The following is a 7,715-nucleotide window of genomic DNA, read 5'->3' on the forward strand; positions in this document are numbered from 1 at the left end:
TAAGGTCACTATAAGTTGGTACCGTCTCAATGGCACCTAAAAACAACAACAACATGGGCGTTCTGCTCTGATACAGATTTATAACCTTGGAAATCGTATTCAGGGTTCCTATGAGTCAAACCGACTCCAATACACATCACCACCACTACCATATAAAAGTGCTATAAAAAATAACTGTACAGAGGAAAAATGAAATAATAATACAATTTCTCTCATTTTCTGTGCCAAGTAATAGTTAATTGAAAACTAAATTAATTGACGAATATATAAATGAATTGAATGAGCACTCATCTGCTAGTTTATCGTACTGTGGTGGCTTGCATGTTGCTGTAATGATGAAAACCAAGCCACAGGTGTTCTACATACCAGCTGGGTCACCCATGGTGTACAGGTTTCAGCGGGAACATCCAGACAAAGAATAGGAAAAAGGAGAGGTGGACTACTTGTGAATTTTTGTTGTTGGTAAGTGCCATCAAGTTGGTTCTGAATCAACAGCCCTGGACAGGGTTTCTGAGAAGCGACTGATGGGTTTGAACTGCTAACCTAGCGGTTCAAATTTAGCCACTGAGAACCTAAGGAATAGCTGTGGAACATTGTCAGATATAGTGTCCGTAAATTAAAACATTATGAATACCATAATACTAACACCAGAATATTGTCAGATATAGTGCAGGAAGATGAGCCCCTCGGGTTGGAAGACACTCAAAATATGACTGCTGAAGCAAAGTCTCTTCAAATCAGAGTTGGTCTTCGTGGCATAAATGAAGCACAGCTTGCAGAGCCTTTGATTGCTGATGGGGCGCAACTCAAATGGACAGGAAACAGCTGCAAACATCCATTAATAATAAGAACATGCATGTATTAAGTATAAATATAAGAAAATTGGAAGTTTTCAAAAATGAAATGGAACGCATAAACATTGATATCCTAGGAAGTAGTGAGCTGAAATGGATTGGTATTTACTATTTTGAATCTCACAATCATATGGCTTACTATTCCATGAATAACAAATTAAAGAGGAATAGCATAGCATAACATTCATTATCAAAACGAAGCTTGCAAGATCTATCTTAAAGTACAGTCTGTGATAGGAGGAACCTAAGAGGAAGTATCAGTAGTTGGAAAATATGCCCTTGGTGATAGAAATGATGCTGTGGAGTACATGATAGAATTTTGCAAGACTTATGATTTCTTCACTGCAAATACCTTTTTTAAGCAACATAAAAGGCGATTATACACATGGATCTCATCAGATGAAATACATAGAAATAAAACTGATTACATTGTGGAAAGAGATGGTGGGTGGGAAAAAAGCTCTATATTGAGCAACCAGCAAAGGTGCAGGATGGCGGCAGCAGTGGGCCACACGTGCAGTATGCCGATTTATGGCTGCAGGGGTAGGCTGGGATCCTGATGCGTGCAGTCGTACCAGGCCAACAAATGGAGATGGAGGATGAAGAAGCCAGTGCCAGTGTTGTCAAAATGACAGACTCCTTTACTGAGCAGTCCAACCAGGTGATTGCTTAAGTTGGAAAGCTCTTGGGTGATGAGAAGGTGGATGCGATCCTTTGTGTGGCTGGAGGATGGACCGGTGGCAATGCCAAATTCAAGTCTCTCTTTAAAAACTATGACCTGATGTTGAAGCGGAGCATGTGGACGTCGACCATCTCCAGCCACCTGGCCACCGAGTACCTTAAGGAGGGAGGCCTGTTGACCCTGGCCGGCACCAGGGCTGCCCTGGATGGGACTCCTGGGATGATCAACTATGACATGGCCAAGGGTGCCGTGCACTAGCTCTCCCAGAGCCTCGCGGAGAAGAACAGCGGCATGCCCTAGAACTCAGCCACCACCGCAGTGCTCCCGGTTACCCTGGATACCCCAACCAACAGGAAGTCTATGCCTGAGGCCGACTTGAGTGCCTAGACACCCGTAGAGTTCCTGCTGGAAACCTCCATGACTGGATCGTGAGGAAAAACCAACCGAGCTCAGGAAGTCTCATCCAGGTGGTAACCACAGGAGGAACCACGGAGTTTACGGCTGCATATTTTGAAGCTTCATCTGGGTACCTGCGAGGGACCTGCCAAAAAATCCTTGAGCTGTTTCCCGGTGGCCACAACTTGTCCTTTGTTTTCTGTAATACTGTTTTATTTTGTTTTTAAATGTTTTATTATGAATTATGTGATAGTTTACATGGGAGAACATTAGTTTTACATTCATCCTATAGTATGTCGTTTCATTGCCATGGTTACAATCCACAATCCCAACCAACCAAAGGGTATACACTACAAGCCTACCCCCCAGTCATCAGCACACAGCCCCTCTCCCTTTCTGTGTCTAAAGTCCCCAACTGCTCCATCTTTCCACGTCATTGTCTCTGCCTCTATCTCAGGCATCACTGCTTCTCTGGATAGGGTCCCGCTTGTTTTCTGTAATACTGTTTATGGTGTGAGTTAGTGAGTCCTATTTTGTCCTCTACTGTGCAATTGGAGACCTGGTGTGATGCTGTGGTTTAATGCCCTGTACTGCAAAGTCGGTTTGAACCACAGGGTTGGCGGTTCAAGATCACCAACTGCTCCTTGGAAACCCTATACAGGGTCAGTATCAGTCGGTAGTGACTCGATGTCACTTAACAACAACAAAAAATGTGCATTTGCTCTCCCACGACAGTGTATGTTTGTGAAGGGAAGACCTGCACGTGGCATCAGTCAATGCTTATTAAGTTCACTAGTTAAGCTCCAGATGGGCCCCTTGATAATGATGTCAGACCCTGGGCATCATTTTGATTAGCTCAGCGATTTGTTGATTTGGGCACATTTGGAGGCTGACTTAACTTTTAAATGTTATGTTTATGTCAGAAGCATAGATGATGCAGCCTTGAATGAAACTGCCTTAAAGTTACTCTAGTGATGTAAGCAAAACCCAGTGGACTCATTCCAGTGTCCTTTTTCTGAATGTATACAAGAGAAGAAATACTTGTGATTATTTGGAGCTTTTCCACGGAATAAATAGACTTCATTTAAAAGTAAAGAAATTCTCTGTATCGTCAGCCAAAAGAAGGCCAGGGACAAACTGTGGAACAGATCATCAACTGCTCATATGCAAATTCATACTGAAGCGGAAGAAAATTAAAACAAGTCCGCAATTGCCAACATATGACCTTGAACATATCCTAACTGAATTTACATACCATGAAAAAAAGGTTTAATGCACTAAACACTCTATATATTAGTGACCGTGTACCAGAAGAGCTATGGGATTACATCAATAACATCATACAGGAAGAGAGCAAAAGGGCAATAAAAAGACATGAAAGAAAGAAAATACCAAAATGGACATCAGAAGGGATTGGACATCAGAAGGGATTCTGAAACTTTAAAGATATTAAAGCAAATATAAGAAATGAGGAAGTCAAACAACTGAACAAAATAATTTCACAGGGCAGTTTGAGAAGAAAAAATCAAGTAGTATAATTAAATATGCAAAGAACTGGAGTTAGAAAACCAAAAGGGAAGAACATGCTCAACATTTCTTAAACTGAAAGAAATGAAGGGGGAAAAAAAAAATCAAGCTTCGGGTTGCAATACTGAAGGATTCTACGGGCAAAATATTAAATGATGCAGAAAGCATCCAAAAATGATGGAATAAATATACAGAGTCACTATAACAAAAATAAATGGTAGATTTTCAACCATTTTAAGAGATAGCATATGATCAAGAACTGATAGTACTGAAGGAAGAAATTCAAGCTGCACCGAAGGCATTGGCAAAAAGCAAGGTTCCAGGAATTTGACTGAATACAAATTGAAATATTTTACAATATTTATTCAATCTACATGCTGAGCAAATAATCTGAAGAAATGGAGTATATGAAAAAGAATGTGGCATTGCATCAGGATTGGAGTAAATCTCATTAACGATATGCAGCTGATACAACGTTTTGCTTGCTGAAAGTGAAGGTCTTAAAACATTTACTGATGAAGATCAAAGATTACATTCTTCAACATGGATTGCTCCTCAACGTAAACAAAAACAAAACAAAACAAAACAAAAAAACACTTTCTACTGGACTAATAAAAACATGACAAAAGGAGAACGGATTGAAGTTGTCAAAGATTTCATTTTGCGTGGATCCATAATCAACACTCAGAGAAGGATCAATCAAGAAATCAAACTATTGTTGTATCAGGCAAATCTGCTGCTCAAGACATCTTTAAAGTGTTCAAGAGCAGTGTCAAAAACAATGGGCTTAAGTATAAAAACAATTGTGAGGATAATGTAAAACTGGGCAGAGTTTGGTTCTGTTGTAAATAGGGTTGTATGAGTCAGAACTGACTTATTGACACCTAATAACAATGATATGCCTTTTTGGGATAGTGATGATCTATATCTAGGCTGATTCTTGAAACAGAGATTGTCCCAGAAATATCATGCAGATAGAACCTAAACAGAATCTGTTCCTGGAAAATGAGGCAACCTGCTAATTGTAGTTCATATGACAAGGTGTCCTTTTTTATTGTTTGTTGTTGTTTTTTGATGCTCTAAGTAATTTTGTTTGTTTGCTTTTTTTCTCCCAAGTTTTTATTGTGAACTCAGTGAAGTTTTACAGAGCAGATAATCAGTTTTACCCTCAACATATCATATACTTTGTTTTATTACATGGTTGCAATCCCCTCTATGTACCAACAATTAACAGCATTTAACTCTATTTACTTTATCTGTTGCATTCCTCCCTATGTCTTCTGCTACCTTCATCTTTCCTCTGCTAACCTCCTTCTATTGTATATTGCCTGCCCTGTCATGTGTGTTAATGTATGTCTACCCTCTACTCTGTTAATAATGTTCCCTCCTCTCTGTAACCATCATAGATTGTTTATTAGGAAAATCTTTTTCTTTAAAAACTTTAGGCAACATTGGTCTCATACAATATTTGTCCTTTTGTAATTGACTAATTTCACAAACCATAATTTCTTCCATGTTCTACCATGTTGTGAGATGTTTCACAGATTCATCATTATTCTTCAATGTTTTGTAGTATTTCATATAACAAATTGTCTTAACTTCTCAAACTATATTTGTTGTTGTTAGGTGCCATTGTGTTGGTAACGAATCATAGCAAATTTATGCACAACACTGCTTGTTCCTGTGCCAACCTCACATTCCTTGTTACACTTGAGCCCATTGCTGCTGCCACTGTGCGAATCCATGTCATTGGGGGTCTTCCACTTTATCGCTGACCCTCTACTTTACCAAGCATGATGTCTTTCTTTAGGGACTGGTCCCTCCTGATAATATTTCTGCAGTATGAAAGATGAAGTCTCACCATCTTGTTTTCTAAGGAGCATTCTGGCTGTACTCCTTCCAACATAGATTTGTTTGTTGTTTGGAAATCCATGGTACTTTTAATATTCTCCTCCAACACCACAACTCAAATGCATCAATTCTATTATGGAGAGGGCACGGATATGGATCTCTTCCCATCAATTGGTCTTTAAATTTCTTGGCAAAGATGAGTGATTGATTATTTCCAGTGCCCCATCAGTCTGCTGAAATATTTCAATATGTATTCCATCAATTCACAGAGCCTTGTTCTTTGCCAGTGTTTTCAATGCACCTTGTAAGTCTTCCTGCAATACTTTGCTGCATTTGATCATATGCTACCTCTTGAAATCGTTGGACACTGACTATTTTGGTACAGTGATTCTTGTGTATTCCTTCCATCTTCCTCTTCTTTTTTTTTTAATGTTTTATTGTGAATTATGTGATAGTTTACATGGGAGAACATTAGTTTTACAATCATCCTATTGTATATCATTTCATTGCCATGGTTAGAATCCCCTCCATGCTTCATTAACCAACCAAAGTGTATACCCTACAAGCCTGCCCCCCGGTTGTCAGCACACAGTCCCTCTCCCTCTCTGTGTCCAAAGTCCCCAGTTACTCCATCTCTACATATCATCGTCTCTGCCTCCATCTCAGGCATCACTGCTTCTCTGGGTAGGGTCCCGCTCTCGCTCTTCTCCCTTGATGGTCCCAGGGATCTCTGCTCCTAGACTGAAAAGTTAATCACTCCCCACTTGCTACAAAATGTCTATCTTTACATTTCCAACCCTCACAATCAGTTCTGATAACAATTATTTACTATTGTATCACAAGAGACCTGTCTGCATTTCATTTCATCAGCCCCATCTAGACAGATTGGATACTAATCAGTGGAGATTCTACCTTATTCCATGCCCTCTGAATCTAGGTTCCCTCTTGAAAGCTTGTAAGCCAGTCACTTCTTGCCTTTGTAGCCTCCCCCCGCCCCCAATTTTGGGTAGCCAATGTCCAAGTTGCCCATCCCTGTCTACTCTGTATGGTGGGGGTGGAAATGATCCTTGCTTTAAAGATTTGTTCCCTCTTTTGAGTTACTGCATCCATAGGTGTAGATCAAGTTCATCGAATTGTATCAGATCACTCTATTTTTCCCTCTTCTTTCTTCTTCTAGATGAGCTCTGATCATCCAGTCATTGAAGCCAGGTAAAGTGGGTATTATCTGCAAGTGTGGGTGTTCTTGCTCATATGCCCTCTCTTCTTATCAGCTGGATGCTTCACTCTCCATTCTAGTCCTCTGTGGATATGTCACTGACTCTGGGCCCAAGAATCCCCTGGTCTTGCCACATTACTGGCCAACCAGTTCTCCACCCAGGTTCATAGGCGTCTATTGAACATTGTAGGGCTTAGCTTGCAGCTTCATTGCTGTTTTTCCCTCACCTTCCTCTTATCGGTGACGAGCGTGGTCACCAATCAGAGCATGTATTCCCATTGAGTCTTAGTCTTGGAAGGGGGTTTGCTCTTAGAGGCCCCGACCACTTGCCTTGATGTCTCCCGGGCAAGCAATTTGCTTGTTCTTGTAGTAATAGTCTGCCTATATTGTTTTGTATTTTTCCTGTAGGTCTTTCAGGAAGTATCTTCTGTTTTTCTAGCCCCTCCAGACTGGTCTGATCATCCTTTCAAATGGAAATTTCCCACCTCTGAAGATTCAGGATGTGGTTCAGGCTTCCACCTATAGTCTTATGTAATGCAGAGGTTTCACAGAAAACTGCTTCACTGGGCACCTTGTAGCCCCATTTTAGGTATGCCAATCAGTTATAGACAGAAGACGGACTTACAAGCTTTCTATGGTGATATTTCTGGCTATTCCTTTCTCTTCCCCTCCAGTGTCTATTTTATAATATAATGCAATGAAAACCAAGATTCAAAAGACAGCCAAGCATCTTAACATTATTTCCCCCCTTTTCCCCATTCTAATCATGTCTGAATCCCTGTATCCCGGAGCCCTGTTGTTCCAAGGTTGTGCATACATCGTTATTTACCTCTGTCCCACTTATCCCATGCAAACCTGCATAATTGTTCTCCCATCTGCTTTGTTCTTCCATTCCCCTTTCCCTTCTTGTATATTGTCCCCCTCCCCCACACCCAAACTATCCTGTGTCTATATCCTGCCCTATGCTCCACCTTCCCCTCCCACCCCTTACCCCACCCCCACATTCCAGCAACCAGCAAAGAATCCAACCCCTTTTTATGTGTTCTTTTTCTTAGTCTTTTACAATAGTAGTCCTATGCAGTATTTCTCCATTTGTGACTGACTAATTTCACTCACCATAATGTAGGAGCTCTGGTAGCATAGTGGTTACAAATCGGGCTGCGAACATTAAGGTCAGCGGTTCGAAACT

General features: G+C 40.7%; 1 pseudogene; it reads left to right on the plus strand.

The window, feature by feature from the left end:
• Positions 1–1,345: 1,345 nt before the first annotated feature.
• Positions 1,346–2,159, plus strand: LOC102810531 (annotated as a pseudogene).
• Positions 2,160–7,715: the final 5,556 nt, after the last annotated feature.

The sequence above is a fragment of the Chrysochloris asiatica genome, unplaced genomic scaffold (assembly GCF_000296735.1).
Source record: "Chrysochloris asiatica unplaced genomic scaffold, ChrAsi1.0 scaffold00183, whole genome shotgun sequence".
In the NCBI taxonomy this organism is placed as follows: domain Eukaryota; kingdom Metazoa; phylum Chordata; class Mammalia; order Afrosoricida; family Chrysochloridae; genus Chrysochloris; species Chrysochloris asiatica.